Source organism: Copidosoma floridanum, unplaced genomic scaffold (assembly GCF_036245765.1).
Source record: "Copidosoma floridanum isolate Cflo_tuat_1 unplaced genomic scaffold, Cflo_Japanese_pri ptg000015l, whole genome shotgun sequence".
NCBI lineage: Eukaryota > Metazoa > Arthropoda > Insecta > Hymenoptera > Encyrtidae > Copidosoma > Copidosoma floridanum.
In genome coordinates this window covers 4,844,048-4,854,719 of record NW_028321892.1, presented here as the reverse complement: position 1 = coordinate 4,854,719, position 10,672 = coordinate 4,844,048, and the positions used below count along the sequence as shown (strand labels likewise).

General features: G+C 33.6%; 1 pseudogene; it reads left to right on the top strand.

The window, feature by feature from the left end:
* The first annotated feature begins 5,303 nt into the window (after positions 1-5,303).
* Positions 5,304-7,160, top strand: LOC106644900 (tetratricopeptide repeat protein 37-like; annotated as a pseudogene).
* The last annotated feature ends 3,512 nt before the right edge of the window (positions 7,161-10,672 follow it).

The window sequence follows — 10,672 nt, the reverse complement described above, 5'->3', positions numbered from 1 at the left end:
TGTGCCACGATGAAAATGAATAGAATACGTTTTCACTCCTTCTGTATACACTTTCATGCAAAGTTAAGAGTTTTCCGCTGATACGCGTATCTGCATACACAGAAAAAATAGGAAAAAGATCATAACTTTTGTTGGGGCTTTTGTGCTACCATGAATATAGATTAAATATATTTCTATTATATACACTTACTATTTCTTTCGATTTTTTAGCTGTGCAAGGCCGCTAAGCTTAGAAAATTATAAGTTTTGTATACGCGTATTTGAGTATCGACGGAAAACTCATCATTTTCGAAGCCTGGTGGCCTTACAACGCTTGGAAAACTTATTGGAATCGTGTATAGGAGTAATGGAAACATATACATTAATTTTCAAGGTGGCACAAGAGCCCAAAAAAAAGTAATAAATTTTTTACTGATCTTTTTGTATACGCGTATTTGCGTATCAGCGGAAAACTTATCATTTTCCAAGCCTGGTGGCCTTACAAGACTTGGAAAACTTATTGGGATCATGTATGGTAGTGATGGAAACATATTCTATCAACTCTCTAGGTGGCACAAGAGCCGAAAAATAAGTTATAATTTTTTATTTAATTTTTTTTGTATACGCGTATGTACGTATCTACGGAAAACTCTTCGGTTTCCCAGGCTGACGACTTTTTACGGCTTTAAAAAGTTGCAGGCATTGCAAACGGGAGAATCGCATATATATGTAGCGTTTTTTGAATGGATCAGGACAAAAAAAAATTTTTTAGCCCCGGGGCCTCTCAGGTCTGATTCGTCCTTAGTGAGGCTGCTCCGGCGTGGGGCTAGTTTCAGCTCCATCTCGATGTTACTTTTTTCAAATTAGTAAAATCGCAAAATGACTCTTTAAAAATGGTAGTTTTAAAGATTCCCTCTTTTCAAAAAAGTAATTTTCGAATATTACTGTTTTGAAAAGAGTAAAAAGCCATAATTACTATTTTCAAAAAAGGAAGCTGAAAATCCTTATTTTATTAAAATTTGTACTTTTAAATAATAAAATACGCTCTATTTTTTAAACAGAAACAAGTACGAATAAGTATGCAAAATACTTTTTGAAGTTAAAGCAGAAAGTTCCCTTAAAGAACGTCTGAACGATTTTGCGGCACAATTACAATTTATTTTCTACTCAAAAATCAACCTTTAAAAAAATGTATCCATGGTCGATTTTCAAGTAGAATTACACTTTACAATTTAAATTTCTCCTAATCTACAGTCAAAAATGCGGCTGATTTATAAAATCAACTACATGGCACTACTTTAAGTACCGTATAACTCTTCACCAGACCGATATATGACTAAAATATTTCGGATCTTCACGAACCATAAGGTTTTGAATTCTGTTGTAAGTCGCGGCTGGTTTCAATATTTAACAACCCTCGGGCCTCAGCTCTTGGTCTACATAGGTCTATTTTTACTCTTTTGGGCTTACAGTGTTAGATCAATGTTGAAATTCCAACTTAAAGTTTGTTTTATTAATATCTCGTAAAGTGTATCAGATATCAAAAAAAATAAAAATAGAAGCCTGTAGGTAGAAAAATTTCTTATCAATAAAGTTTCGTACTTATCTTGCGACACGCAAAAATTTTGTGAACAAAATTCAGAAAGGTATTTTTAACATTTACTGTAAGTGTAAGTGATAAGGAGAGAGCGGCCACTGCGAGCAGTAGTGACGAATAAGGCAAGCTACACCCCTTCTATGCTCCACCCACATGCTGCAACAGGTAGGCAGAGTATATGTATTAGTGTGGGATCCAGGCAAGAAGAACGGCAGCAGCCGAGCAGTCATTCAGGCACTGCTGGATTGGATTTTTTTTCAGCTTACGGGCAGCGCCCAAGTTTTTTGTTTAAGTCCAAAAAAATCTTTTAACCATAAAATACAAGTCTTCATGGGGACAAGCTTTTTTTTTCGTTTTCCAAGATAACGTAACAATTGGGCATAGTCTTAAATTACGGTTTATTTATTTATTATTATTCTTTTTTTTTTATTAATAAAGTCAGTCGAATTAGTTGGTTTTCATGCGGTACATTACTAAAAATAATAAAACAATAGTTTTTAATACGCGCGATACTGAAATACAGGATTGGAATACTAGTAGTACACAATTATTAATCATAAATGTAACGCGGTAAACGAAAAAATTTACGAAACCCTAGCATGTCTTACTCAGTATTTTTTGCATCAATCGATGTTATGATTTCCACAATATTTTTTTCGGCTTTCTTTTCAGATATTATGCATTATCTCAAAGGCTATTGGGGTTTGAGAAAAAAGTTACAAACAAAATTTTTTTGGGTGATTATTCAGTGTAGACATTGGGTATTTTAAAGAATTAAAAAAAATATTTTCATTTCTTAATCAAAAGAAAAAAAAAAGAAAAAAATAAGAAACACAAATTAAACAATGAATTAAAAAAAAAATTAAAAAGGAAATGAAATAAAAATACAGCAAATAAAATTTGAAAAATATATAAAACGAAATGCATTAAAAAAACAACAAGAAACGAAGACAAAAACACATGAAAAAATACAATAGAATGAAAAAAAATAAAATAAAAAATGGCATACAAAAAAGAAGACTATGCCCAATCGTTACGAAATCTTGGAAAACGAAAAAAAAGCTTGTCCCCACGAAGACTTGTATTTTATGGTTAAAAGATTTTTTTGAATTTAAACAAAAAACTTGGGCGCTGCCCGTAAGCTGAAAAAAAATCCAATGCAGCAGTGCCTGGATGCCTGCTCGGCTGCTGCCGTTCTTCTTGCCTCGATCCCACACTAATACATGGGATTGAAATAAGTTTATACAGACAGAGAGTATACGGAAGTAAAATAATTGCATGTAAATACGCAATTAAATTATGCTAAATTTTGTATACTCTGAAACACCATGAATTTAACACGTACAATTATGAAGCAAATTGTTTAGTGCACTGATTATAACTAACATTTCTCTGCAGAGAAGCAAAGCAGTATATGTCAAATCAATTTTTTTGAAAGAATCAAAATCAAATGAAGAAGTAAAACCTTTCGTTAGACTTTATAATATTAAAAACATACCTGAATAATAGAAAAACCTTCCTGTATTCCTACTCTCGACATGCTGTCTCTCCTTCGCCAATTTCCGAATAGTTTGCAGGATATAGTAAATATGTTTCTATATCACGTCCTGCAGTAATAACTTCCTGGACAATGGCTAGATATTGAGTTCGGACGCCGGCAAACGAAGAGTTTGTGTCCATACGCACATAATGTACGCTAGATCTTTTCGAGAAGACAGTTCCAAGGGCCTTAACATCATGAAAGGCATAGAAGATACCTTAGATGCATACAGGCCAATTTTTTTGTTTACCAAATATCAGATCTCACATCGCTTCTATCCAAGACCCGCAAACAGACAAATCTCTTTATGTCTCTCTTTCCCACGTTTTCTCGGTAATGCTGACTGACTGAGGCTACGGCTACATAGACGCGTTCGACGGCGTCCGACCGCGTCCAACATCCGTCAGGTTCGTGCCTCGTTCTTCACTGCCAATGTACCAACTACAAAAAAGTGTGTAAGAGATGTGTTTGCGAGTTAATTTAGTTGAGGTTGGTAGCAAGGAACTAGGCACGTTTTTGACGGACGTTGGACACAATTAAATGCGTCTATGTGGCTGCGGCCTGAGAAATAATTTTCGACGTATTTCTGGTTACAGTTTTGCTAAAGGCAGTTGTCACGAGGAACAAAGGATTTAATAAATTCAGGTTAGTGCAAACATATTTACAGTGATAATAACAATAACATAAACCCTTGCACAGTGCATATCATTATTTATCAATAAATGATTTTTCGATGCACCAACATTAATGAAATGCCGCTGTACTGGCTCCCAATTCAATCTTCGTGCACGTTATATGTATAAGAGAAGTTGAGTTATTAAATTCCTTTTACTTTCCCAGAATAAGTGAATTTTTTTGAGAGGGGAACATGGATATTCTTATTACATGTTTATAAATTTTTTTACTAATTTTCGATAGAAATACAAAATATATGTAGGTCGTATTTTTGATTGCAGAAAAAATGAACGAGTGTAACAATCAACACGTTGGAACAAGCCAATATTGTGGAAGTCAGGTACCCTATCAAGCTACCGTGGGGCAGATACCACTTGATGGAAACAACATTCAGCAGATACCACTTGATGGAAACAACATTCAGCAGATGATTCCAACACCCCAAAAACCTTCCCAACAACGCAGTACTCGTCATGGCAGCAACAATTACTGCATCAGCAGCAATTGCTTCAAAATTTTGGTCAGCAAAACGGGCAACTAAATGAAGTGCAAAATCAATGTCAAGCTAATGCCATGCTGCAGGCTGCAGCCCAACATTTGTACATGCCAGCATCTGTCAATCAAGGAATAATGCCTCAAAATCTGCAGTATCAAAATGAGCAAGCGTTTGATGAGCAGTGGAGCAATAACAGGTGTTTTTTTTCGTGTAATAGATTTCGAGTAATTTCATATAATGAATCATTATGTATAAAGTACGGAGGCTGTCATTCTTAATGAAATTTTAATTGTAAATTAAATTTTTGTATTAGCGTGTACACTGATGCAGAATGGTAGAATGGGTGGAGTATGAAGTAACTCACCCTTACCGTCAACTTCATGCTGACATGGAGCGCTTTAGAATGGTATAAACAATATTAAATTGTATTTTTTAACAATGAATTTTTGAATTAATAATATTGCACTAATCACTTATATGAATATTGTTTTTATAGAAGTACCTAGCAGAAAAAAAATTGAATAGTCAATTAAAAAAAAAAAATGAAGGTAATAATAAAAAATAAATAATTTCATAGTAATAGTGACCTATTTGAATTTCATTTCAATAATTTTTTTTAATGTATTACAGGTTTAGAAACACTTTTGAATCTTCGATGAAAATTTGTTTCAACATTTTTACCGATATAAGAATGTATTATAATAGGACCAACAAGAAAATGTTAATTACATTTTTATAAATGTAGAATAAACAATAATTGGAATGAAAATTATAAGTTTATTGTTTAAAATTAAGTGGTAAAAACCTTAGAAAAAAAAATATAACCATAAGATATCACAGAAAAGCGCTGAAAGAGGAAAAGAGCAAATACAATGCTTTTATTTTGATGGAAGCTGCAATTAATGCCTGGAATGCGCAAAATATTGACCTTAAAAAGCCAAGCTCCACTGCAGTCGTAAAAGCTTTTGAAATTCAGCTTGATAATCTACTTGCTTGGTACAACTTGCTTGTCCACTATGACGAACAGGACGACAATGCTGAGGCTTTGTTTGAACTTGTTAACGTTTATAGCAAAACGGGGAATTATTCAGCTTGGTTTGCAGTATCTTGACTGTAACAACCCATCCCAAGCAGTTTCGACTTTAAAAAAATGCTGTCAAACTAGATCCAAGTGACAGGTAGCAAAGAAAAAACTCACCTTGTGTAGTAGAAAAAAAAACCTGTTGATATAAATGATATCTTTAATTTTCAGTAATTGCTGGGAGTTCCTTGCAGACGCATAATTAGCTCGAGGCGCGCACTTATCCGCATTGAGATTGTACGAAAGAACCTGTCAATTGAACCCAGAGTCTTTTTATTCTATGATCCAATTGTCAAACATCAAGCTGGTTAATTTTTTTTGTTTCAGTGTTTATTATTTTAATAACTACGAATTCATTTTACAGTTCACATTGGCTAAAACAGACTTTGCGAATATCCTGGAAGAGAACAAAAATAATGTTGCCGCTTTGAAGGGCCTTGCGGAGTGCTGCTGTAAGCTTGGAACAGAGAACGTTGCCGCGCAGCTTTTAGCTCGAGCTCGAGATGATTTCCAAGAGGCTGTGGACAACCTGACAGAGGCTATATAATGCATAAAAGCGAATTTTTGTGTATTTGCAAAATGTTGGGTGATGTATGTTATAATGTGGCTGCTTTGCCAGAGAAATATTGCTTCCTCAATGTTGTTCCGAGGTTGATTCAGTCAGATTCTCAGGATGATTATGTGTTAATAGAAAGAAAAGATATACTTTTGTTGGCAATAAGGTAATTAGAGAATTATACACTTTCTCGTTAAATTGGAATACAAAAATTTAACAGTGGTTTTACAGGTGTTATTGTAGAGCATTAAGCATGTCAAAGAGTTCGTCACTTTTATGGCATGATCTGGTCCGCTGTTATTCTGCCCAGCTCAATTTGGATAGTTTGTTGGATGCGTAAGAGGTTGTTAAAAAAGTTTAGCCGCAGCTAAAGAGGCAGTCAAACTTAATCCTTACAATTGGTTCTACTGGAATTTACTGGGAGTCGTTTGTTTGTCAAAGCTAGTTAAAAACTACGCCTTGGCTCAATACAGTTTTGTTATGGCTTTGGAGAGGCAATCCAACAACGCCGTGGCTTGGAAGAATCTTGGATCGTTGTACTTGCTCTTAGGTATGAAGAAAAAGTATCAAATTTTTAAATTTTACAGGAGCAGCAACATTTGTTATTTAATTGGATCAATTGTACTTTCAAGAGGATCCATATCGGGGTAACGAAGCTATTTTGTGGGCTCAAAAAATAGATCCGGCCTACGTTGGATTGGTCAAGCCTTTATAGCTGAAAAGGTATCTCAGAAGGATGCAATGGATTTGTTCCGTCATGCCACCCAACTCGGTTTTCACCATGAAGCAGCCACTGGTTACACTCATTGGGTCATTAAAACTATAATGGATCCCAAGTCAAAAAAAGATCCTCTCTATTCTTATGTTATCGAAAAAATGCATGTGGTTACGGTAGCCGCCGACGGAATACATTGGTATACAGGTAAGATGCACGTTAGAGTCTGCAGATTATGCGTATTATTGAGAATAGGCTTTATGAATTTTTATTTTTTCACAGTCCACTATCCTCGATGAAAGATAATTTTTTAGAGTTATCAAGGTTTATTTTAAGTGAAAATTTTCTATTTTGTAGATTCGTCTGAACTGTGGACTGATCTGGCTAGAATCCTATTGATAATGAGCGACATCTCATTTAACAAGTGCATTGATAAAGCACTGTTTTTTGGACGGAACTTGTTCAACGAGCATATTGTAATGGTCAAGTGCATGTATTCTTTAAGCACCCTGATAACGTGAAGTCCACAAAAAGGCCTGCGATATGTATTGTATACAGTTGACTCTTTCCTAGAAAGTGGAGATAGCTGGTCTAATCTAATAATTGCATTGTTACCAAGGTAATTCTTTTAAATGGCATAGTTTATTCAATATTTATTACATTTTTTTGCATTGTACAAATAATTATATATAGAAAAGAGGAATCAACAAATGTAAAATAATATATTTTTTAGATGGAGCAGGCAGTCAAAATTTAATGTTCACTGGCTGATGGTACTGGCATTGATGAGTACGTAATAGTTGTACATGTACAAGAGGCATGGAGCAGTGACTTCTAAAAAATGAAAACAAGCATATGATAAAGCTTATTGTTAAGCACTCTATACCTCTCAATGTAGATTATAAAAATTAATGTAAAAACAAAAAGACAACAAAGTCCTATTTCAATAAACAATGTTTTGTAAAAAGGAGGTACCATTTTACTCTTACTCTGTTTGTTGTCATGTCAGGCATAAATGCAAGTGTATATAAGGATCTTCATCGGGAAAACTGTCTGCATGTGGATTCACCGCCTAACAAACGATTTTTTTCATTAGATATGTACATGCAGAAATATACACGCCTATAATATATTGGTACTAGCATATACGTAGATATATTTTAGAGAAATAGACTCCAGGTTGGGAATTCTCTTTTGCACAAGATGCTTGACCTTTGGCCAACTATTCGTGCAGACGTGCACTCAACATAAGCATACATATATGTTATATTTTTATAGAAATACAGGAAATACTTATAATAATTCTTGTATGACATATCTCTATATATTTTATTCCATACACATAGCAAAGAAATCAGCTGATGCGTGGGCTGACTGACACTATAATAATTATATATTTATATGCTGACATTGCTGACTGCAACGCGTTTGAGAACCACTGTCTCAGCAGACGACGCTTTTGGCTGTCTAGTAGCCACCCAAAAAGCAGCCCCCCCACCACTCTTCTTAGACGGGAGAGTGGTGGGGGACCACTTTTCGCCATCTTGAAGCCAACACTGATTTTTACGTGTTATAAAGTAGCAGTCTCATATAAATATATGTGTGTGGCACCCCCCACCAGCTGAAGCTCAAATCAAACTTCTCGGCGGAAGCAACAGCTTCTCCCGTGGACGGATTGACTGTGTGCGCCACCTCTTTCCCTTCAGCTCAAGCGACATCAATTCCCAAATATGTATAGTGTACATACTCTTACGGTCAGTACACTTGAATAGAAAAAAAAAAATACTGTTTCTTCTATTATTTAATTTAAAAATAACTTAATAACCACAACCCTTGTTTAATACAACGATCATAACTGCTAACTACATTCTTTATATGCAGTGATTTTAACTGATTTTTAGTGATTTGGCGAGAAACTGTTTATTAGTGATATTTCACTGATTTTTATAGTCCGCCATTCACTATTCTTTTTCGTAGACTTTCACTGGGTTATGTAGTGAAAATTTTCAGTACTTCTAAAAGTAAAAGTTTTTTCACCATTGTATGAAGTAGTAATTACTTTTTTCATATGGCTTGATCCTAACTTTCTCAAATAGTAAAAATCCACTGTTTACTAAGAAAATTTCCCTGGTTTAAATTTTTTAACTTTTGAAGTAGTTGAAAATCAAATTTCTTTTAAAGCTTAATTGCGTAATGCATAAAAATTTATATGATCGTCTAATTTACATCTCACTGGTCCAAGAAATTTATAGAACTAATTAGAATAGAACTATTCAACTGTAACATCTCGTTAAAATTAAAAAAAAATTGAGTACAACCGATTTTGTAAGGATACGTTTAAGAATTATAGTTTTCTGCAGACGTATAAAGTTGTATGACTTTTTTGATTGTTGAAACCATTCCCTCACTTATTCATAGCTAAAAAGGTGCTTTTTTACAAGTAAAAAAAAACAACATTGTTGTAGGATGATCAGAAGCCAAGATCATTGTTTTTTAAATTTTTGTGCAATTGTTTATCAACTGATTAAGCTGTAATTTACACATGTTGTGACTAAGATCAGTAAGTTTTAATAAAAAACTGTATGTCATCAATTAATGGCCATTAAATATTGTTCAAATATAAATAATGTAATCGGACTTGAAAAATTTTGAATATCTCGGCTTCTCTTTTACATAAGAAAAGTATTTTTTAAACGATTTGGGGTAGCTTGACGAGATAAAATAAATTAGTAGAATCATTTTAATAAGAAAATAAAATTTCTCACATAAAGTAGTAGTAGACAAAAAAAATTTTCATTTTATAGATGTTTTAAAACGATATGTCAATTTTGTGGAACATACATCCAATGGCATCATTATTTTTAACGGTTGTCTGTCAACACCCAATCTATTTAGAAAAAGTACCAAAAGATTACGCAGATTAACTTTTAAACCTGGCACATAAATTACTTTTAACAATGCAACGAGCGTCAACGTTCAGCAAAATGCGTTTTAGTGAACGACAAGAATAAAAAAGACTGGTACCTAGTCACTTTATGTGACAAGTTACGCGATAAAAATTTTCGAGTGAGAACTGCTGTAGAAGACGCCAACTTATTAATTATGCAGACAGCGCTTAATCAGTTAGCAATTACAGACGTTATTATTGCTGAAGAACAAGACGTACTTATAAATCCAACATAACTTTCTCTAAATAACAAAAATATGTTTTTCGTAAGACTAGTGAAGAAAGTAAGCTCGAATTAGTGTACGATACAGTCAGTTTCATGCACCTTAAGTTTGAAAAAATAGGTACTCTCATACAATGCTTTAATGGTTGTGATATCAAGTCTGCTCTTTACAATTTAGACAAAGGTAAAATTATTTAGTTCTTGGATAATGATAATAATATTAAACTAAACTTAATAGTAAAATAAATTTTTCGTTTTGATACACATTTGTGTGAGATATTTTTCAAGCAGATAGTGTTTTCAAAAAAGTCTGGTATTAAGGTTACAGTTTTTCAAAATGGCACTGGAAAAAGAACAGCCTCCTTACAAGTGCTGAGATAAATATTACATGTGTCACCCCAAACAAAAGTGTGTAACAGTCACTTGAATTATTTGAAAAATGTTCATTATCAGAGTGTTTTCAACAAATATGGTAGTAGTAGCTATGTTGGTAGTGTGATTGTAATTTTCCTGAAACAAATTTCTTAAATAAACTGACAGGAAATGGATATTATCCAGATTTTATAAATACAACTAAAACAAAAGATTCCAGTGAAAAGGGCTCATGTATTGATGATATTTTTATTAAAAATAATAGCTTTGAAGCAAACACTGTAAGAATGGGACAAGATTGAAGTGTATGATGAAAATTAATATTGGGGTACCACAAGGGACAATATTAGGTCCTTTATTGTTTATAACATATGTTAATAATCTTTTGACGGATATGCCTAATGGTTGTATTATAACTTATGCTGACGATACTGAAACTACTTCAGTTGGAGACTCTTGGAGTAGAGTCAAAAATAAGATGAACTGATATT